At 41.9% G+C, this 24,129-nt stretch overlaps 1 protein-coding gene across 3 annotated transcripts in view; it reads left to right on the top strand.

Moving 5' to 3' along the window:
- PTBP3 (polypyrimidine tract binding protein 3) overlaps positions 1-24,129 on the top strand; it is a 122,063-nt gene that overhangs the window by 15,850 nt on the left and 82,084 nt on the right. The window contains exon 2 of one of the 3 annotated variants that reach the window (XM_073345648.2): positions 18,781-19,670. The exons of the other annotated variants lie outside the window; for them this stretch is intronic. The gene's annotated coding sequence lies outside the window, so the exon portion shown is untranslated. The remainder of the gene's footprint in view (positions 1-18,780; positions 19,671-24,129) is intronic. 3 annotated transcript variants of the gene reach the window in all.

Below are 24,129 nucleotides of genomic sequence, written 5' to 3'. Positions count from 1 at the left end.
ACTAGGATTGTGGGGAATGTAGGAGTGTGGGGAAAGGCTCATCCCAGCTGAACAGCAGAGCACATGGATGAACAGTTGTAAAGTCTACAGTCCAAGCAGTGCAATAGCAGAAGCTGTTCTCTTATTAACTAAGAAAACAATCAGCAGTTCCCACTGCCTGGCAGATGCAGTATCAGTTATACGTGGTACACATTTTTTAAGGTTTTCGCAACCATGAGGGCTTGAAACTTGACCATTTCTGTACGTGAAATTTGAGATTCTGTACAAGCTGAAGGAGATGGTTCAACTTGTATTGGACAACATTGTATTTGCCATGGATGAGCATGACTTCTTTTTAGTGGCTGGTTTGTATATAATTAACAGTAGAATTCCAGACAGCTCATTGCATAGACTAACGTTTTGAATGGCTTTTCCTGGCTCAGTAGAAATTTTTCTGTTCCTTTCCAGAAATGTCGTTATATCTTAAGTGTGTGTAACAAGTGTGTCAAATATTCAAAAGAAAAGTGACAAAGGTCAGCACGATCCACACAATTCAGAAATTGCCATGTCTTTTTTTTAAAAAAACACTATCATTTGTTTAATATGTTTATCAGCAGTAGAGCAGAATAGTAGTGTATAAATTAGGGCTTGCAATAGGGAGTATCACAGTTTGTCATCTGTTGAACCATCAAATGAGATTTTGCATTCATAGAATCATAGAATATCAGGGTTGGAAGGGACCTCAGGAGGTCATCTAGTCCAACCCCCTGCTCAAAGCAGGACCGATCCCCAACTAAATCATCCCAGCCATGGCTTTGTCAAGCCTGACCTTAAAAATATCTAAGGAAGGAGATTCCACCACCTCCCTAGGTAACGCATTCCAGAGTTTCACCACCCTCCTAGTGAAAAAGTTTTTCCTAATATCCAACCTAAACCTCCCCCACTGCAACTTGAGACCATTACTCCTTGTTCTGTCATCAGCTACCACTGAGAACAGTCTAGAACCATCCTCTTTGGAACCCCCTTTCAGGCAGTTGAAAGCAGCTATCAAATCCCCCCTCATTCTTCTCTTCTGCAGACTAAACAATCCCAGTTCCCTCAGCCTCTCCTCATAAGTCATGTGTTCCAGTCCCCTAATCATTTTTGTTGCCCTCCTCTGGACTCTTTCCAATTTTTCGACATCCTTCTTGTAGTGTGGGGCCCAAAACTGGACACAGTACTCCAGATGAGGCCTCACCAATGTCGAATAGAGGGGAAGTCCCTCAATCTGCTGGCAATGCCCCTACATATACATCCCAAAATGCCATTGGCCTTCTTTGCAACAAGGGCATACTGTTAACTCCTATCCAGCTTCTCGTCCACTGTAACCCCTAGGTCCTTTTCTGCAGAACTGCTGCTGAGCCATTCGGTCCCTAGTCTGTAGCAGTGCATGGGATTCTTCTGTCCTAAGTGCAAGACTCTGCACTTGTCCTTGTTAAACGTCATCAGATTTCTTTTGGTCCAATCCTCCAATTTGTCTAGGTCCCTCTGTATCCTATCCCTACCCTCCAGCGTATCTATCTCTCCTCCCAGTTTAGTGTCATCTGCAAACTTGCTGTGGGTGCAATCCATACCATCCTCCAGATCATTTATGAAGATATTGAACAAAACCGGCCCGAGGAGCGACCCTTGGGGCACTCCACTTGATCCCGGCTGCCAACTAGACATGGAGCCATTGATCACTACCCGTTGAGCCCGACAATCTAGCCAACTTTCTACCCACCTTATAGTGCATTCATCCAGCCCATACTTCTTTAACTTGCTGGCAAGAATACTGTGGGAGACCGTGTCAAAAGCTTTGCTAAAGTCAAGGAACAACACGCCCACTGCTTTCCCCTCATCCACAGAGCCAGTTATCTCTTCATAGAAGGCAATTTAGATTAGTCAGGCATGACTTGCCCTTGGTGAATCCATGCTGACTGTTCCTGATAACTTTCCTATTCTCTAAGTGCTTCAGAATTGATTCCTTGAGGACCTGCTCCATGATTTTTCCAGGGACTGTGGTGATGCTGACTGGCCTGTAGTTCCCAGGATCCTCCTCCTTCCCTTTTTTAAAGATGGGCACTACATTGGCCTTTTTCCAGTCATCCGGGACTTCCCCGGATTGCCATGAGTTTTCAAAGATAATGGTCAATGGCTCTGCAATCACATCCGCCAACTCCTTTAGCACTCTCGGATGCAACGCATCTGGCCCCATGGACTTGTGCTTGTCCAGCTTTTCTAAATAGTCCTGAACCACCTCTTTCTCCACAGAGGGCTGGTCACCTCCTCCCCATGCTGTGCTGCCCAGTGCAGTAGTTTGGGAGCTGACCTTGTTTGTGAAGACAGAGGCAAAAAAAAGCATTGAGTACATCAGCTTTCTCCACATCCTCTGTCACTAGGTTGCTTCCCTCATTCAGTAAGGGGCCCACACTTTCCTTGACTTTCTTCTTGTTGCTAACATACCTGAAGAAACCCTTCTTGTTAGTTTTAACATCTCTTGCAAGCTGAAACTCCAGGTGTGATTTGGCCTTCTTGATTTCACTCCTGCATCCCCGAGCAATATTTTTATACTCTTCCCTGGTCATTTGTCCAATCTTCTACTTCTTGTAAGCTTCTTTTTTGTGTTCAAGATCAGCAAGGATTTCACTGTTAAGCGAAGCTGGTCGCCTGCCATATTTACTGTTCTTTCTACAGATCGGGATGGTTTGTCCCTGTAACCTCAATAAGGATTCTTTAAAATACAGCCAACTCTCCTGGACTCCTTTCCCCCTCATATTATTCTCCCAGGGGATCCTGCCCATCCGTTCCCTGAGGGAGTCAGTCTGCTTTTCTGAAGTCCAGGGTCCGTATTGTGCTGCTCTCCTTTCTTCCCTGTGTCAGGATCCTGAACTCGATCATCTCATGGTCACTGCCTCCCATGTTCCCATCCACTTTAGCTTCCCCTACTAATTCTTCCCAGTTTGTGAGCAGCAGGTCAAGAAGAGCTCTGCCCCTAGTTGGTTCCTCCAGCACTTGCACCAGGAAATTGTCCCCTACCCTTTCCAAAAACTTCTTGGATTGTCTGTGCACCGCTGTATTGCTCTCCCAGCAGATATCAGGGTGATTGAAGTGTCCCATGAGAACCAGGGTCTGCGATCTAGTAACTTCTGTGAGTTGCTGGAAGAAAGCCTCGTCCACTTCATCCCCCTGGTCCGGTGGTCTATAGCAGACTCCCACCACGACATCAGCCTTGTTGCTCACACTTCTAAACTTCCTAAATGTATATGACAGAAGGGGGAGTCCATTCAGCCCTCTATCAGTGATGCAGCAACCCAACTTCTGATAATTGCAATTAATATTTCTAGCTAATTGAGTTCATTTTATTATTCTTACTGTCATTGCAGAATCAGAGAAACTATTTTCCTTACTCAAATGAAAAGATTAAAATTCTGAGATTTGGTGATCCCGAAGAAGTAGAAAGGTGCAGAGGAAGGGAGTGCATAAGGGGCAATGAGAGAGAGGGAGTGGCTAGACAGGATAAAGCAGTGGTTTTCAAACTATTTTTTTCTGGTCGACCCAGTTGAGAAAAATTATTGATGCCTTTCACACAGCGGAGCTGGGGATGAGCGGTTTGGGGTGTGGGAGGGGTTCAGGGCTGAAGCAGAGGGTTGGGATGAGGCTATGAGGTGTGGAAATTGTCCCCTAGACAGGGGCTCTGTGTTGGGACAGGGGGTTGGGGTGCAGGAGGGGGTCAGGGCTCTGGGCTGGGGATGAGGGGTTTGGGGTGCAGGAAGGGGCTGTGGGTTGGTGGGGGCCGAGGGCTCGGGCAGGGGATTGGGGCAAGGGGTTGGGGCGGGCTTACCTCAGGTGGCTCCCGGTCAGTGGTGCAGCCAGGGTGCTAAGGCAGGCTTCCTGCCTGTCCTGACACGGTGGACTGCGCTGTGCCCCAGAAGTGGCCAGCAGTAGGTCCGGCTCCTAGGTGGAGGCACGCAAGTGGCTCTGGGTCTCTCACTTGGAGGCACTGCTCCCCCCTGCCAACTCCACAGCTCCCATTGGTCGGTTCCTGGCCAATGGAAGTGCGGAGCCAATGCTCGGGGCAGGGGCAGCGTGTGGAGCCCCGTGGCCCTCCTGCCTAGGAGCGGGATCTGTTGCTGGACGCTTCTGGGGCGCAGCGTGGTGTCAGAACAGGTAGGGATTAGCCTTCCTTAGCCGGGCAGCACCACCGATGGGACTTTTAACGGCCCAGTCTGCGGTGCTGACCAGAGCTGTCACGACCCAGTGTCTTACATTCCCCAGTCCAGTACTGGGTTGCAACCCGCAGTTTGAAAACCACTGGGATAAAGGGAGATCTGTGTGGAGAGATCTCTTCCCTCTGGCAAAAGGGGATGATGTTTATATATCACTGTAAGTGGAGTTTCTCCACAGTACTGGAAAGGGGTGATGGTTGAGATAACACAAATAAACTATACATTGGTCACAAATTAACTATGTGTTTGTGTCTACAAACTGGTCTTGTTAGAGGCATTTGTACAAGATGATAGGAGGAGACGGCTGCGCTTTGTCACAGGATTATTAGGTACATTGCAAAGGTATTAAAGGAAAACTTTTTATTTTTTTTGAGTTAGAAATTGTGTCCCTATGAACCTTTTCGGTATAATCAATTTGTCACTGATTTTTCCCAGGTTTAAAAAAAAAAATCAGAGTTGCAAATAAATGCAAGTTTATAGTGCAAACGACATCAACTGTTCAAACTACGTCTAATTTCTTCTGCTCCAAATTTTTTTCCTTGGTTTGGTAAAAGAAATTTTGCTATATTTAAGCAGCATGTTTTTTACCTGTTACAACTTAGTACATTCCATCCATGAACAAAAGTTATCATGCAACTAGTTGAACACTTGTCTCACTTGTGTGGTCTATAATACTAGTTTTTAAATTGACAGTATTAAACAAGTGAGTGGCTATAGAACAATTAAGGCCATTGCAGCTGGAAAATTTGAACAAAATAGAGCCTTTTCAGTAAAGAATTTAAAAATGAATTTGCATTAGATTAGAACTTTCAGAGTTGATCGCATCAAACATACAAAATCAAGCAAAAACACTATCATGTGCTTCCCCTAGTTCAGGGGTTTTCAACCTATTTCTTGCTGAGGCCCATCCCAATATGCTATAAAACCTCCATGGCCCATCAGTGCCACAACTACTGGTTTTCTGCATATAAAAGCCAGGGCTGTCATTAAGGAATAGAAAGCAGGGCAATTGCCTGGGGGCCCCATGCCACAGGGGCCCCCATGAAGCTACATTGCTCAGGCTTCGGCTTCAGCCCTGTGTGGCAAGGCTCAGGGCCCTGGGTTCCAACCCCATGTGATGGGGCTTTGGCTTTCTGCCCTGAGCCCAGCGAGTCTAACGCTGGCCATGCTTGGCGGAGCCCCTGAAACCTGCTTGGGGCCCCGGACTCCAGGTTGAAAGCCACTGCCATAGTTATGCTCTGGCCCTTATCAGTCATTCTTAGTGCTCTCCGTTTTTGTTATGCCATAGTATCAACTTGTGGTTGGCGCTCTGGGTGCTTTGACCAACTTCAACCACGCACCTTTAAGAAAACTTAAAGAAGCTTGATATTTGCTTTCTTTGTGTACATAACAATACATCTCACCATATTTAAAAACTGCAAATAATAAAGATAATTTTACTTAACTGCATATTTTGAGTCTGACCCAATGGATTAAATTGTGAAATGGCTTTTATTTAAAAACTTTTTAAAATATTGAATCTCTTTCAGATAATTAAACTGTATTAAGGCTTATTGGAAACTGGTTCTCCTTTACAATGCCTATTGACCTACCCAGCAACTGGTAGAGATGGTACATATTGGAAATGTGTTAAAGCACCTTTACACAAAGGGAACGCAGTGGAACTAATTTACCTCGATTTCAGTAAGGCATTTGATACGGTTCCACATGGAGAATTATTAGCTAAATTGGAAAAGATGGGGCTCAATATGAAAATTGAAAGATGGATAAGGAACTAGTCAAAGGGGAGACTACAGCGGGTCACACTGTCAGGCTGGAAGGAGGTTATTAGTGGAGTTCCTCAAGGATCGGTTTTGGGACCAATCTTATTTTATCTTTCTATTACTGACCTTGGCACAAAAAGCAGGAATGTGCTAATAAAGTTTTCAGATGACACAAAGCTGGGAGGTATTGCCAATATAGGACCAGGATATCATACAGGAAGATCTGGATGACCTTGTAAACTGGAGTAGTAATAATAGGATGAAATTTAATAGTGAAAAGTGCAAGGTCGTGCATTTAGGGATTAATAACAAGAATTTCTGTTATAAACTGGGGACGCATCACTTGGATGTAACAGAGGAGGAGAAGGACCTCTGAGTATTGCTTGATCACAGGATGACTATGAGCCGCCAATGTGATATGGCTGTGAAAAAAGCTAATGCGGTCTTGGGAATGCATCAAGCGAGGTATTTCCAGTAGAGATAAGGAGGTGTTAGTACCATTATACAAGGCACTGGTGAGACCTCATCTGGAATATCCATGTTTAAGAAGGATGAATTCAAACGAACAGGTACAGCGAAGGGCTACTAGGATGATCTGAGGAATGGAAAACCTGTCTTATGAAAGGAGACTCAGACAGCTTGGCTTGTTTAGCCTAACCAAAAGCAGGCTGAGGGGAGATATGATCCCTCTGTATGAATATATCAGAGGGAAAATACCATGGAGGGAGAAGAATTATTTAAGCTCAGTACCAATGTGGACAGAAGAACAAATGGATATAAACTGACCATCAGAAAGATTAGAGTTGAAATTAGACGAAGGTGTCTAAGCATCAGAAGAGTGAAGTTCTGGAACAGCTTTCCAAGTGAAGCAGTGGGGGCAAAAGACATATCTGGCTTCAAGACTAAGTTTGATAAGTTTATGGAGGAGATACGATGGGATGGCCTAATTTTGGCAATTAATTGATCTTCGACTATTAGCGGTAAATATGCCCAATGGCCTGTGATGGGATGTTAGATGGGGTGGGATCTGAGTTACTACAGAGAATTCTTTCCTGGGTGTCTGGCTGGTGAGTCTTGCCCACATGCTCGGGGTTTAGCTAATCGCCATATTTGGGGTCAGGAAGGAATTTTTCTCCAGGGCAGATTGGATGAGGCCCTGAGGGTTTTCGCCTTCCTCTGCAGCATGGGGCACTTGTCACTTGCTGGAGGATTCTCTGCAGCTTGAAGTCTTTAAACCATGATTTGAGGACTTCAATAGCTCAGACATAAGTTAGGGGTTTGTTACAAGAGTGGGTGGGAGAGATTACGTGGCCTGCGTTGTGCAGGAGGTCAGACTAGGTGATCATAATGGTACCTTCTGACCTTAAAGTCTATGATTGTTTACTCAACCAGATTGCTTTTTTAAAAGTATGAGAATCTGCATCTCCTGCAGTGCAGTTTTTATCAGACTACTGTGTTGTCACTGGATGGGGGAAAGGACTCCTTAAAGAATTACCAGCTATTGAGTCTGTTTTATTCCATATTCCTACTTGGGGACCCCAAACATAAAAGGAGGCAGCGTACTGGTACATTTTAACAGAAACATGAAATGGAGAACCCCTATAAATATATTGTAAACTGATTTTGTTGTGCACACAAATTGGTTATAAATAAGAATATAGTTTCTAACTTAGGCCTGGTCTACACTACAAAGTTAGGCCTTTGTAAGTTGCTCTGCATTGACCTGTTCATTCATGTGTCCACGCTCAAATATGTATCTGGTTAACGTAAGCGCCCTATGGAAACATAGTAAAACCATCTCATTGAACGGCGTGGAGCCATGGTTGACCTACTAGGGTAAATGTAATATATGTGTAGCCACTGTGTGACCTGTATTGACTCCAGCAGTTGCTCTAGAATGCTTTAAATCCCATTCCCCAGGGGTCACAAACCAGAAGCCAGTCTCCCCTTTCAGTCCCTCTGTGTTTTTTAAATGTCTGTTCCACGCTTCGGAGCTAGCCCTTTTGTGCAGCTGCCTAAATATCCATGCTGGCTCCACACACTGGATGAACTCCTGCCTGGAGGAGACACTAGGTGTTGGATCTCCTGGGCCTGTGGGGAGAAGAGGCTGTGGAAGCACAGCTTTAGAACCTTGGACATCTATGGGCAGATTGCATCGGGGATGCAGGCAAAGGGGTATAAAAAGGATCAGCAGCAGTGCCATGTGAAAGCCAAGGAACTTCGCCAGGCATACCATTAGGCCAGAGGCACCAACAATCAGTCTGGTGTTGAGCCACATGCCTGCTGCTTTTACAAAGAGCTGCATGCCATATTTGGCGAAGGCCCCATCTGATCCCCACAAATCACCCTGAATACCTTGGACGAGCCTGAAACAGAGATCCCTGCCATGAACATTGCAGAGAATGAACGTTGGGGGCGGGGGAAAGACATGACAGGAAGCACAGAACACTGCTGAGTCTATACATTAAGGGCTTTTTCAAAGTCTCCCTCCTCCTAACTCTACATTGGACTCTTGTGATAGCTTTTGTGTTTGGCTGTTCATAGCAGACAGCTGCTCCTCCTCCCTCCACCCTGACAGCAGTTTTGCCCCCTTTGCCTCACAGATGATATGCAGGACACAACAGACAGCTGTAACCACTGGGATATTTTTCTCGTTGAGCTCCAATCTAGTGAGTAAACTCTGCCAGCATCCCTTCAGTCTACCAAAAGCATATTCAACAATAGTTCTACATCTGCTGAGCTGGTAGTTGACTCTTTCCTTAGTGATTTGTAGGTGGCCAGTGTATGGCTTCATGAGCCAGGAAAGCAAGTGGTAGGCTGGGTCCCCAGAATCACTTTTGACATTTCAGTATCACCAATGGTAATCTGCTGGTCAGGAAAGAATGTCCCTGATTGCAGCTTTTTAAGCAGTCTTATGTTCTTAAAGATGTGAACGTCCTGCACTTTCCCTCAGTAACCCACATGGATATCAGTGAAGCATCCCCCATGTCCACCACTGCTTCATAACTGTAGCAAAGTAGCCCTTTCTATTGGTGTAATCTCTGGCAAGGCATGCTTGTGCCAAGATAAGAATGTGTGGCCTGTATCACCCCACCACAGTTTAGGAACCCCATTGCTGGAAATCCATCCACTGTGTCCTGCACATTGCTGAGAGTTAGTCCTGGGTAGGAGGAGAAAATTAGTGGCCATAAATACTTGTATGACACTGGCTCCCACTGTGGATTTTCCAGTTCCAAAGTGATTTCCCATTGGCCACAAGTGTGATGCGAGTGTCCAGAGTGTGATTGTTTCTCTGCTTCAATGCAACTTCCATTCTGATGTCCCTGCGCTGGAGGGCTGGGGTGAGCCCAGCACACACATCCAGGAATGTGGCCTTTCACTTATGCAAGTTTTGCAGCCACTGCTCATCATCCCACAGCTATATTACGATGCAATCCCACCAGTCAGTTCTCATTTCTTTGGCCCAGAAGGGGCTCTCCATCAACTGCTACTGCTTTATGAATGCCACCAACAACCTTGAATTGTTTTTCACTATATATTTTTTTTTTTTTTTAGTAAACTATCCTCAAAGAAATCCTAATGTCCCCTATTGTTGCTGTACTTTTGGTGGGCCTTTTAATACAGGAGAATCGTGTTCTGTATTTGCAACTTTCATCAGACTAGCACAGAGGTCTGTGGGGTCTGTGCTTCTGTCAGAGAGTGGAGACCATAATGTGCCATGTGGGTTTGTGGGATTTTAAAAAATGTGAACATTTATGGGATATGGATGGCATTATGGGATGGAGAAAGCTGCATGCTGTGAAGTTGACCCCTAGCTCCCAGAGGTTGCTGCACAAGTAATTTCTACCCCACAACACGTTGCGAAAATGTGTCAAAAGTCATTGCACTGGACAGCAGTGGATGGCACACTGGAATACCTACTCGTGGTGCACTGCACTTTGCATCAACAGAGGCACACCTGATGAGTACCTGCAGTTCCAACTCAAGCAGCTAAGTATGCATGCGCCTGGGCGACTTACAAAGTATGGCTGTACTCTGCTATAACTTGCTTCAACCAAAGTTAGTAGTGTAGATATGGCCTTACTCTTATTTCATTGGTTCCTAGGATAATGCTGGTTAGAGCTTTTGTGATGGTAAAGTATTCAGTTAGCAGGTGAAATGACATTTGCACCATTCTTTAGCTGCTTGCTTATTCAGAACTGCTATTAGCTTTTGATTGGTATACGTCTAATTGCCTTTTTCTCTATATTGTAAAATGAATGCATCACATTTGTGTATTAAAATGAAAATCTCTTTCCAGAATGGGGAAGGAATGTTCAGATTACATTTTAAACATGAAACAGATCTCTTCCAGAAGATCCCTTCAATTTTCTCTTGTAGTAGTTGCTGATTACCCTGAATGTAAAGTGGTGTTGTCAACTTGGATTTTTAAAAACTTAGTAACTTAAGTTATTTTTATAGGGAATCCTTCTAATAGTATGCTCTGAATTTTTTAAAGAAAAATACTCTTCTGCGTGGGTAAAAGGATCTGTTCACCGGGAAGAAGTTGCTTCAGGGGAAACAACTAAAGTGACTATACACAAAGTGCTGTCAAATACATGAAGAATTTTTTTCAGTAGATCTGGTTATAGTCCCATCTCGTTTTACTGGCCTGTTAGGTGACCTTGGGCAAGTCACATCACCACTCACCACTTCACCAGGTTTCAGGCATTTGTGATGATCAATTTGCTGTCCCTTTGTAATTGCTTTTTATTTCCTTAATCTAAAGAAATAAAACACAGCCAGTCTTAAGTGTTTTTGCTTTTCTGATCTTATTACTAGGACATTCTATGGCAAATCAAATACACTGCATTGATTAAATTGTGTGTCGTGGTATTTTTCAAGTCCTGCTTGGTGCGCATTCCTTAAATATATTTTCCCCACAATTTAAAATTGGAATATCAAAACCTACTTTGATAGGTAATTATGGAGAGAGGTTTATTGGAATGAATGTTGTCATTTTGAAAATGTTTCATGCTACTTTTAAGTCTTCTCGTAATCCTCATCTATTTTCAGGGTAATCAAGTAGTCTTAGAATGAGTAGGTACTTAAGATCTTGTGAAATTAGTCAGAATAGCAGCCAGTGCTCTTCTCCACCTTTTTTCCCCTTCAGGTTCTCTTTGGTGTTGGATAATTTGATGTAGGTACTGGTTCGCCAATGCATGCTCTGATTTATTTGCATTTTTGGTTCGTGTGATTAACTCTCGAGGAAAGTTTGTTAGGAAAGAATAGTGTTGATCTTGCTAGGAGCCACATTCAAGCCAGACGCACAGAATATTATAGCGCTTGGATTTTCTGATTCTTTTATGTAGGTAAATCTGTGCTATTTAAACCTGATAATTTTTAGGCTTGGACATAAGGCCCTTTTGGTTTAGGCTTGACTCGTAGTAGTCTTTCTTCCTATGTGGTTGCTAAAATAGGGGAAATTTCTGTATGCTTTTAAAGAGTGTTGAAAGAAGTGTTCACCTGTAGCTTTGTGTTTGAAAAGCTGTTCTTAAACCAGTGGTCTGAAAATCTTGGGATAAGTGACTGCTTTTATTCACAAAAAGGTTTGAAGGAATATCCATTCCTTTCTAGGCTGTTGAGTATGAGGCACAGGAATAAAGTAGAAAATAATTTCCTGCAAGAGAGAGAAGCACCTATATGTTGACCATTTAAGAATGTTGATGAAGTGGGATTACGGTTTATCCTGTCTGGAAGTGCATCCAGAGCTTCATAGGGATGAAAAAGTAGTTGAATGGAAGACAGACTGTTAACCATATTTGATTGACTTCAACGTTGCTGAGTCCAATGTGGACAGTTAGGGTACCCCCTTATGTTTTATCTATGTCTAAAATCTTAAAAGGGTGGCATTTGTATTGTAGTAGTGCCTTGAGGCTGTAAACAGATCAGGACTTCATTATGTTAGATGCTGCACGCACACATAATCACAGTCCCTGTCCCCTAACAGCCTAGTTTACAAGACCAGCTGAACCAGCAAGTAGTGGGGGAGAAGGGTAAAGCAGCAAACTTGATTTAGTGTGGAATGACTGAAGGTTTCTTGGTTGTGATAAGACAATTAGTAGAATCAGTTACAACTCCCCACTTACATAACTGTTATCAGAAGTAATGTTCTGTAGGCATTACAGCAGAGGTGAGTATTAAAGAAGGTTCTAAAGGAGAATAAGATGGTGATTTTAAAATTCTATTGGACATTTTTCCATGTGTATGGGGCAGTCTGAAGATGAGTGATAGAAATACTAAAAAGCGTACGGCCTGATTCTGCACAGCTACAGTGAGTTCAACATAAAATATTTCTGTAGAGTCAGGCTCTGATTTATACCATTTAGCATGATCTATGAAAAATCCCATCTTCTTCCAGAGTTCTTACATTTAGTCATTGATTCAAATCACCAATCAGAAATTCTTCATTCTGTCTTTCATTGATCAGCCATATACACCTTTTTATACAGTCATTCCAGCAACAAAAGAAAATGCAGAATTGACATTAGATCACTTTGTTTTCCAATTCAGAAAAGATGTTGGTGCAGGTGCCCTCTTCTCTTGCTTAGTGCTTCATGAGCATATGTCTTAAATTTGAGTTCATCTGTGCAGTAGACAGAGTTTCCTTGGAGGCTGGTCAGAGAGACTGGAATGAATTCTGTGGGAACCAAGGACAGTCACAAACCTCACTATCTTCTGATCCAAGTCCAAGGCATACTGCTTCAGCATGTTATCTCAAATATAAATAGGTAACAATGTGTACATTTTAAAACAAAAACAAAACCCTTCCAAAAGATGCCGCAATGCATGCACGATTCTCCTGGGCAGGGGATGAAGGAGTTAATGAAACATACTTGACTGTTAATTACATTACTTACTGCACTGCTAAAAGATAGTAAGAAGCGATGATGATAACAGATATAAGAAGATAAATTAGAAGAATAAAATGTGATTGCAGTGAGATCTGTAGAAATTACAAATATAATAAGGCTTGAACCTAGTTAATATACCCACCTCTCCAGATAGCTTCTTCCCACGTTTTATACAAATGTCTCTCCAGACCATTTTTAACGAAAAAGAGTAAGTTTATGAAGTTTCCAGCTTATTGGTTGTTTTAGTTTATATTGTCCAGAGGACAAGTGAGCTTGTGAAGCATAATCTGAATGAATAAATCTAACTGAGGATGTAAACTATAATTATGATCTGTTAACTGCTCAAGTTATTTACAAACATATTACACACACAATGCCATTAAAAGAATAAGAGTAGAAAATCAAATCCTCAAAAGTTAGGAAATGCCTGAATTAAGATTGCATTGCAACTTTAATTCGACCCCTTTGTATATGCATTGTGATTGTCTTTTTTTTAATTGTATGATCACATACTACTTTGTTCCACAGGACCACTGCCTCATTTAGTGCACAGGATGCTCTGGGGATGGATCAGACTTTGTAGTGAAAGAGGCTGCTGTCTGTAACGGTGCTTCTGAACCTGGGGTTCAGGGTCCCCTGGGGGGCGGTGAGTAGGTTTCAGGGGGTCTGTCAAGCAGGGCCAGCATTAGAATTGCTGAGGCCCAGGGCAGAAAGCTAAAGCCCTCTCCCCTCCGAAGATGGGGCTGAAGCCCCGAGCCCTCTCACCCGGGGCTGAAGCCTGAGCAACTTAGCTTCATGGGGCCCCCTGGGCAATTGTCCTGCTTGGTACCCCCAATGTCAGCTCTGGCTTTTATATGCAGAAAAAGCTGCTGTTGTGGCACAAGTGTGCCATAGAGTTTTTATAGCCTGTTGTGGGGAAGAGGGGCTTAGAAAGAAAAAGGTTGAGAACCCCTGGTCTGTAAGACCTCAGTGTCATTTTTTGTAGAAGTTGGAAGGTGTGTAGTGAATAAGGCAGGGGATAACAGGAAGACAAAGCCAGTCTCATAGTTAAGGCTGCGAGTTTGTCACGGAGGTCACGGGTCCTTTTGGGGCTCCCCATCTGAATCCCAGTCCCACTCCACCACCATCCTGTTTGGTCCCAGTCTCCTTGCCTAGCCAGTCCCAGTTCCTCCCGCCCTGGGCTTCTCATCCAATGTGTCTCTTCCCCTTTCCACCCTGGCTTCATGTCCCAGTTCTCCCCCACCAAGCTCCTTGTCACATCTCCCCCTGCCCCCAGTGCCTCCCTTATTGGCTCCCAGTCAGTTTCTCCTCTGTCTGTCACAGCTTCTTGTCCCAATTCCCCTTCCCTGCCCCCGGTCCAGCTCTTTTCCCTTCTATCTTTGTCAGGCAGCATTATCCTTCAGCACTGCCTGGGTACTGATGGGGGGTTGTCAGGCATCCTGTTCTCAGTTATGGTGCTGAGCTCTGTTCCACCCCACTCCAGAACAGCTGGGAGCAGGAGTCACAGGGAAAGTCCAATTTTGCTTCTGGGATGGAGTGTGCTCATCTGTTTTGTGGAGTGGCGCATGCAGAATCTGGTTACATGTAGGAGGTGTGAGTTGCTATAACGTGGTCAGTAATGAAAGTATCTTTAGAGATATTAGCTGCTAAACTTTAAGAAGTCTCTACTGAGCATGGAGAAACAAGATTTTTTTTTAAAGGTTTATAAGTTGGACATATTTTCACAGGAACAACAAAAAGGTACATCCTTAACAAAGGCCACCCCCTGCCAAATTTCAATTCCTCACAGTAAAGCACTGTGGTGCTAGAGCTTCTCAAACAAACAAAAAGTCACCCGAAAATTTGTAAGTGGCAAAACTTTATTTTTGCTCTCTCTGAATCCTCTCTCAGAAGCTGAAACTTTCAAAACAAAACAGTATGAGACAGACAAATGGCATGGGAAATCTCACCCCAGACAGTTAAGTTTGGCAAAGTTATAAGCAACTGAAAGCAGTCTTATAATAGGAAGTGTTGGCCAACCTTAATATATTAGGTGGTGCTGCTAGTTCCACCTATTTTATTAATATATAACTTACGTTAAAGGACAACAGAATCCACACAATTTTATTGGATCTGAGGTGTATTGCATGAGTAGTTTACTGTAGTCTTCTGAAGACAGGTTTGCTTAAATTTAACTGCTAGAGTATTGTAATCTAAAAGAAATAAAGGAGCTCTAGATCACTTATTTTTCAGTCACTGATATGATGAAGATATGTGGATGTTTGAAATTAGGATTGTCTCCTGCTATTCAATTCTGTAAAAATGATACAACAGTAGAGTTAACCTTCGACAACCTTAAGTGTGCATTTATGTGTTTTTTTTCTCAAATGTAACCTTAACTTTTGCAATTTTAGGCCTTCAAATGTTTTACACTACTGTAACGTTTTCAGTAGTGTAAAACACTAACCATTATCTCAACCGATGAGGATATTGTGGAAACACATTTGATATAGAAATCCTTGACACAAATGTCAGCAGTTTATGAGAAAAATATTTTTTCTCAATTGCCAGTCCTGCAAGCTAGGCATGAGATTTGAAAATCAAAGTGATTGCTTTCTTTTGTACTAGTAGTGATTAAGGCTACAATTTTATCATGGAGGCCGCGGAATCCATGACTTCTGAAGACCTCCGTGACCCTAGCCTGCAGGTGACTGGGAGCTGCAGGGTCCTGCTGCTGTTTGGGGCAGCCAGGAGCTGCAGGGTCTCTAAGCTCTGAAGCGGCAGGGGTACCCCGCAGCTACTGGGCGGCAGGGGGACCCCACAGCTCCTAGCCAGTCCCTGCAGCTCCTGGCTTCTGGCAGTGGGGGACCCTACAGCTCAGAGCTGTGTGGGGAATGGGGGGCAGAAGGAGACCATGTGGCTCTGAGCCCTCATGGGTGGTGGGGCCCCTGGAGATCCCTGGTATCTTCCCCCCCCGCTCCCCAGCAGCTCTCCATTTTGTGATGGATATTCTTAATAAAAGTCAGGGACATGTCATGGGCTTCCGTGAATTTTTCTTTATTGCCTGTAATCTGTCTGTGACCTTTACTAAAAATATCTGTGAAAAAAATCTTAGCCTTAGTAGTGATGCACAAAGTTTCTTCAGATCAATTAAACCTTTACTCAGTAGAGTTGTACAGGTGGATCTGTTCAGAATTTAGCAATCAAGTTTGCACAAGAATCCAGTTCCCTGTTATATGTGTTGGCTCTGAAGAGACCATAGGAATTAAAAGAGAGAGGCAGAAAAACATCTACTAAAGTCAGTATGTATGACCTGGGATACACATGTGGAAAAGATCTGGTGTGTGTGTGTGTGTGTATGTATGTATATATATATATATTTTTCAGAGTAAAACCACATTTTGAAATCATAGTTATGTACAGTTTTTGCTAGAAGAAACATTTTTTTTTAAGAATTGTTCTGGGAAAGGAGTACTTGTGGAGCTTGCAGAGTGCAAGTGATGTAAGAATAATACTCCATGTTCCTAATGGTCTCACCTTGTGACTTCCTCCCCATTTCCTAGATTGCCACTTGCCATCTGCCTCCTTGCTTTCCTACTAGAATGGATTCCTATAAAGTGTTGAGGGAACAGTTCCTGAACTACTGGAGAGGCTTCTTTCTGCCTTGGCATACCTTTATCATGTAGCTTGCTTCATCTTCGGAGAAACTTCGCATACCCAAATAGCTCTGTGCTATTCCTTCTCTCTCCTCCCCCAGTAGACCTGTCTTGCCATTTGGCTGCTTATTTTACCCTTGCAATTCCTCCTCTAATGGGCATGCAACTTTCATATATTACATGGAGCCAACAAGGAAACTTTCTAGAAAATTCCTACTTGGGTACAAGAGCACATAAGTGAAATGTCAGGCAGTTTGGCAAAATTGGAATGGGGTGGTGGTTATACATGGAAGAATGGTTTCCTTCTCAGTTATAATAAAACTCATAGAGCTACAAAGAGATTAGAACTGAAAGAGGATCTCAATGGCAAAAATTCTCCATTTCATGAAGTTATGTGAAAAATGCCGAATTCCATAATTGCTGAATTGCAGAGTCCCACAGGACCTTGATTGAGATGAATGTTATGGTTCGTACCTTTTAGACTTATTGTTTTCAGGCTGTCCTACAGATTTCATTTGGGCATTACTGCATCTGTTTATACTTGCTTCACTGTTTTAAAGTTATCTACCTCTGCTGCCAAAAGGGATAAAAATGCTGTTTTTAAATGAAAAGGAGAAAAGTGGAGTGTTATTACAGTCTGTTGCTGAAACCTGTTTATGACCCGTATAAATAAATAAACAAGTGTATCCAAGATCTGGGTCTGAGTAATGTAGTAGTTTGAAAGTTGTAGGTAGGTGCATTATAGCCAACCCCAAGCTATGAAAAATCATAAATTAGCTAGCTCACCAAAATAAAAAAACAAACATCAAGAGACTCGTGATGTAAATTGAGTTGGCAATAATCTAATATATAGATGGATTTGTAGCTGTCATAAATATAAAGGGAAGGGTAAACCCCTTTGAAATCCCTCCTGGCCAGGGGAAAGCTCCTCTCACCTGTAAAGGGTTAAGAAGCTAAAGGTAACCTCGCTGGCACCTGACCAAAATGACCAATGAGGAGACAAGATACTTTCAAAAGCTGGGAGGAGGGAGAGAAACAAAGGGTCTGTGTCTGTCTGTATGCTGGTTTCTGCCAGGGATAGACCAGGAATGGAGCCTTAGAACTTTTAGTAAGTAATCTAGCTAGGTATGTGTTAGATTATGATTTCTTTAAATGGCTGAGAAAAGAATTGTGCTGAATAGAATAACTATTTCTGTCTATGTATCTTTTTTGTAACTTAAGGTTTTGCCTAGAGGGGTTCTCTATGTTTTTGAATCTAATTACCCTGTAAGATATCTACCATCCTGATTTTACAGGGGGGGATTTCTTTATTTCTATTTACTTCTATTTTTTTATTAAAAGTCTTCTTGTAAAACACTGAATGCTTTTTCATTGTTCTCAGATCCAAGGGTTTGGGTCTGTGGTCACCTGTGCAAATTGGTGAGGCTTTTTATCCAACATTTCCCAGGAAAGGGGGGGTGCAAGTGTTGGGAGGATTGTTCATTGTTCTTAAGATCCAAGGGTCTGGGTCTGTAGTCACCTAGGCAAATTGGTGAGGCTTTTTACCAAACCTTGTCCAGGAAGTGGGGTGCAAGGTTTTGGGAAGTATTTTGCGGGGGAAGGACGCGTCCAAAGAGCTCTTCCCCAGTAACCAGTATTAGTTTGGTGGTGGTAGCGGCCAGTCCAAGGACAAAGGGTGTAATATTTTGTACCTTGGGGAAGTTTTGACCTAAGCTGGTAAAGATAAGCTTAGGAGGTTTTTCATGCAGGTCCCCACATCTGTACCCTAGAATTCAGAGTGGGGGAGGAACCTTGACAGTAGCATTACAGAAAAATGTTTTGCTACATCAATCTCTTTAGCTTTTTTTTTTTTTTTTTTTTTGTAAATATCAAATCTGTTTTAAGGCTTCAATTTAAAAAAAATCTGGGAATTCCTTGTATAATAAAACATGCAAAGCAGATTAGAAGAAAGTAAAAGCTGTCTACCAGGTGAAATCATGTCGCAGGGTACCTGCTTCATCTGAGAAAAGGATTAGTTTTCCTCTCTCCTGAATAGTTTTAAGATGTACATTTACAGTCACTTTATACTTAAGACTATTCAAGCAAGGAACTGCTTGTTGATGACTGCAAAAGTGTTCTACATTTTAATTCTGCTTATTTTTTTTATAGTCACAAATGGAAGGGACATCATTTAAACAAATATATTAAGATATATAAGCTTAATTCAAAGTACAGCAATCTTTTTAGTTTCTTGATTTCAATGGCATTTGTACAAAATCCCTAGGGAAGTCCAGAATACCACTGAGGACCTCCCCTTCGGTGAATCAGACTCTTCAACCAGAAGACACGAGTCCCTCCACACTCAGAAGAACTCCAGGGCTATCCTCTGCTTGTTGGGGACATACACATCTGCTCCTAAAAGGAAGTTTCACTGCCCATTGGTCAGATCTAGACAAATGGCTCAGCACTTTTTTGTTTTTTTTGTTTTTTTCATTATGGGCCCTATGAACCACCACGTAAGAGACAGGGTTGAAAAGTCCCACTTTCCCACACCCTCTGCAACAGGCTCTGCATCCCAGTTTCAGCCTCTAGCTCAGCATTATTTTTGATGGGAGCTTGAGAACCACAAAACACTCTGCCCAGCCTGCCAACCCCCACATGCCATTTGGGGGTCGCCTAACAACAAACAAGTGGGTTCTGAATGTCATCCACCCTGGCTATATGATAGTTTGCAACCCTACATTCTCCAGAACCCCTCCTCCCTGCCGTCCTTCAGGGGCCACTGTCAAGAGAGCATTCTCAGATATGAGGTGAACTCCTTATTGCAGCAAGGAGCGATAGAACATATCCTTCTAACCATACAAAGGGGAAGAGGGTTTTACTCAACTTACTTCCTGGTACCCAAAAAGAAGGGTGGTTGGAGACCAGTTTTCAACCTGAACCATCTCAACTGCTTCATTAGCAAACTCAGTTTTCTCATGGTTGCATTGGCAGCAATAATCCCAGCTTTAGAAAAGGACACATGCTTTATTACTCATGACATGAAGGACGCCTACTTACACAAAGGCATTCATCCCTCCCACAGACACTTCTTCAGATTCATGATGGGCTCTGACCATTTTCAATATTGAGTATTGCCTTTCGGAATAGCGACCGCCCTCAGTCTTTACCAAGGTATGTTTGGTAGTAGCAGCCCACTTCAGACACCATGGTCTCATCGTCTTCCAATCTATCACTACAGTTACTTCAGCTATACGTATGCTATTTGTGTAAACCAATTCTTGTTTCTGGTGCTGAAACTGTTTGGGTTCTCTCCACATCGTTGACCTGAATTTGATGGGTTAGTTATGGCTTGCCACTGGTCGCATCTGACCAGAAGATTTACAGGTTCTTGTCCAATTCAGACTACAGAATTCAAGATCTCAGAGCTCTATATTGGGAGAAAGAAAAGGAGTACTTGTGGCACCTTAGAGACTAACCAATTTATTTGAGCATGAGCTTTCGTGAGCTACAGCTCACTTCATCGGATGCATGCCGTGGAAACTGTAGCAGACTTTATATATACACAGAGAATATGAAAAAATACCTCCTCCCAATTCTCTGTGTATATATAAAGTCTGCTACAGTTTCCACGGCATGCATCTGATGAAGTGAGCTGTAGCTCACGAAAGCTCATGCTCAAATAAATTGGTTAGTCTCTAAGGTGCCACAAGCACTCCTTTTCTTTTTGCGAATACAGACTAACACGGCTGTTACTCTGAAACCTATATTGGGAGAGGACTCTCGCGGTGCTTGGCAAAAACACTTATACTGAAGACAATACCAAATTGATAAAAACTTTATTGAGATTAACAAAAGCATAATAAATGCCATGAAATTTATAACTGCAAAACAGTAAAAGAATTCCAAAACTCCTGGTGGTGACATATCTATTCTAACCTAACATATGCAGCCTTTCCTTGAGGACCCGGTCATAGGAGGTGAAGGACCAAACTTACTCCTGGCATGCCTGATAATACAATGGCGCTGGTTTCCCCAATACATCCTAATTTCAAAGGAATTACTACTGATAAAATATAAGAATGAAATGGATTAATTCAGAAAAGTCATGCAACATATCAAATAGCAAAAAATCTTTTTGTTCAGTGTCCCAGAAAATGTAGCAGCCAACCTGTTTCTGCCCAGTAATTTCCCGAAGAGAAGATGATTTACAGCATCCCACTGTTGATTGCCTCATTGAGTCTTGGTGATGTGAGTCCTAAACATTGTTTGACATAGCTAAGAAGATCAGTATTTGAGCTCAGTAGTGTCAGGAAGAACTAGTGTTGGAAATCAGATTCTGGTGTCCTGTTGGGGGAAAAAAAGCTATCCTATCCATCAACTGTGTCATAATGTATATGCACATGGGCTGAACTAAGGCAGCACTGGAAATCTTAATTCTGGCATTTCCTAATTTAAGTGATTGACTTTGTAAACTTAAGGTTTTTTTTCTTCCTTAATTTTTATATACAGTGTTAGTTTTAAATCTAAAGTATTTTATAGTTTGACTTAAGTCTAAATAGTTTTTTTGCTTCTATTATAATAAATGCTTGCAGTAACAGCATCCATAGGGAAAAGAGAACTTTTCTCCAAAATCTTCTAAATTAGGTAATGGAGAGTTATGCATCTGTCAAAAGGGTTTTTACCCTTTTAAAATTTGACGACTTCCACCTCATTTAAATTCTGGCCTCCCTAACCATAAGGCTGCAATTCAGCACTACTCATGCACTTAAAGTTAGGCATGTGTTTACCATAAGGAATCACTCCCTTTTCCAAGCTTCCAACCACTAGAAAGCAAAACGATTGCAGTAGAAAATCAAGCTTATTTAATGCCTGGAAACAAAACTTACATTCTTGATCTCCCCCGTTAGCAATGTCATAAGTTTACGATCATTACTGTAAATGTTTTATGGAAGGCAAACTTTTTCTTCTTTTAAAAACAGCATATTCTCCTAATTATTTCCAATAGTGGGCTAAATTAAAGCTTTGCCATTAGTCTAAAGTAAATGCACACTGTTGCTGTGCTGCCCTGGGAGTAGCATCGGAGAACCTGTGAATCCCCCACTACTCTGCAGAGGAAGTAAACAGTATCAAGTCCACATCCAACGTAGCATATTTTCCCTTGCATATCTGCACTGAGTGCCATTTCTCTGTACAGTCCCTGTCCTGTTTATCCTCTTCTGTCCATGTGAGTGAGGGGGAAACATGGGCTTTGCAGAGCTGTTACCTTCCCTCTCTACTCATGAAATGGGCAGCAAAGGATGGGCTAAAGGGGGCACTTTGTGTCTCCTTAAGTCTCTGTGACACTAGCTGGGCAATAATTTGGCCCAATGTGAGTAATATGTGACATTGTAAGAATGGCTCTTGGACTATATGATTACTCCTTTAAGATGGATATAGTTAATTTAGGGCAGCGGGGGAAATAAAAATTCAGACAAAAGTGTAAACTTCTTACTTTTACAGGTTACACCTAATACTATTTCAGTTTCAACAATGTTGGGGGAAAATGTTTTCCTATTTTGTTTTTTACCTTGTGCCTTGGATAATACTCTAGATAGTCAGTTTTACCTTTTCCCTTATTACATAGAAAAAAGTGAGAATGTATCAATTAAAAAATTGTAAAACCAAATAAATTGACAGAGGGGACTGAGTAAGGGGACTGAAACTACTTTTAACTCATTGAAATTTTCTGAATTTCAGACTGATGCTGGTTTTTAGAGCCCCTATCAAGCAATTCATATTTCTTGTTTCAGTATGGAACTGAACACAGTTACAAAACATATTTAAAGTTCTTTTGGATTTACAGAGGCTTTATTTTTGAGAACAGTCCATTCCTTCCCCCCTGAATGAGAGTGAAAAGATGCTGTAATTCATGTACAGGTATCTTTTCTTCAACTTAATGAAAAGATGCTATTTAAAGGCATTGTTTTGAAAAAGTCTGATGTAATGTGGCTGAGGGTTTTAAGCTCTTCAGTTCCATTTGTTTCTAATTTTTGCATAGATGCTAAATTTTAAAAAAATATAGTCAGTATAAAAATCACTTCCCTTCCCTTTTCTGGTTTCAGAGTAGCAGCCGTGTTAGTCTGTATTCGCAAAAAGAAAAGGAGTACTTGTGGCACCTTAGAGACTAACCAGTTAAATTGGTTAGTCTCTAAGGTGCCACAAGTACTCCTTTTCTTCCCTTTTCTGTGGTTCTTTAATTACAGTGTTGTGTGGCTTTTGTTAGGCCTACAGTATCTTGTTACTGATCTAGCAGAGAGCTTCAATAATTGATACATGAGACAATAGAGCTGCCTGCATGCGAACTGAACCAATGAGCAAGCAGGCTTACTGGGCAGCTGCTCTCAGTTAAACCAACAGGCGTGTTTCTAGGGAGATTGCTGATCAACCTGTTAAGCTGCTGTGTGTGTTTTCTTTGCTTGTTTATGATGCTTGCCTCCAATTCATTTGGGTGGTTTGGTGGCATGTTGACATGACAGCCTTCTTTGTGTAAGGTTAATTTTGTTTATCTACAATGCCAGACTTTTATGGATTCATCTTGTCTGTTTTACCTCCAGCCTTTTTGAAGATTTTTCATTTTGTTCTAAATGGCTCATTCTCTATTATGTATATAATTCTCATTTATGGAAATAGGATTTGCATCTCCGCATTTGTAGATGTGCTTGCTGCAGAAGAGAGTAAAGTGTAACAGGTATTTAGTGTTAGTTGTTTCAGAGAAGAAAAGTATGCTAACTGACTCCTCACCTTCTACTCTGTTCCCATTCTTATTTCCTGAGTGAAATACTGAGAATTACTGAGTCTGTCTTTTTTTCCCAGTTTGTGTTTTGTGAATATTTAACAGTAATGTTTTCAGTATTCCTTAAAAGGAAAAGAATTGTAAACAATGTACTTTTTAGTACAGTAGTTATATTTTTGGATAAAAACCTTGTAGAACAGTTATCCAAAATTTAGATGAACTACCTGGGAAAGAAACACTATAAAACACTATAAAAGGAGGGAACTTTCCTTCCTCAAAACCAGGCCATTTTTTAATTATACTCACTATTGAAAACAAAAATGTTGCAATTTTTTCTTTGCTGTTTAACTTCTGAAGAATGTTAGCCCTGAGAGAACAGTCTCCTGGTTTCCATTTTAAAAACTCTTACTTCGTATTTATCTATATAGCTTTTAGATGCCTAGTTTCTTCTCCAAGTATTGTAGATGGCTCAGCAATGGAGGAATTTGCTGGCTATTCCTAAAGGACAGGAGGATATGCTGGTATTTTTGAAGGAACTTAATTGTGCATATCTAATTTGTACTATTTTAGTTTCCTCTTTTTTTGTTCCTGGGGTTCTATTGCTTGATCATGTTTGTATCGAGGGTGGTAGTTGGCTTGATTCCAGTAGCATCCTAGAACAAAAAGTTTGTTCCTCCTCCACCTCCTTTTAATATTTGAGGAAGTTCAACCCCTTTGCAATGGGGCAGTTCTGTTCTTCCTACTTCATGTTCCAGTGAGTTGAGTCCTTCCTCTGTTTATCACTTATGTTTCAGGCACTCAACATTCAATTTTTTTCATTGCAAATTCTGTTATGGGCATCATATTCATGTTCAATAT

The sequence above is a fragment of the Lepidochelys kempii genome, chromosome 5, assembly GCF_965140285.1.
Source record: "Lepidochelys kempii isolate rLepKem1 chromosome 5, rLepKem1.hap1, whole genome shotgun sequence".
Classification (NCBI taxonomy): Eukaryota; Metazoa; Chordata; order Testudines; family Cheloniidae; genus Lepidochelys; species Lepidochelys kempii.
Note: the sequence above shows the minus strand (reverse complement) of the source record. Positions and strands in the feature narration are given on the sequence as shown.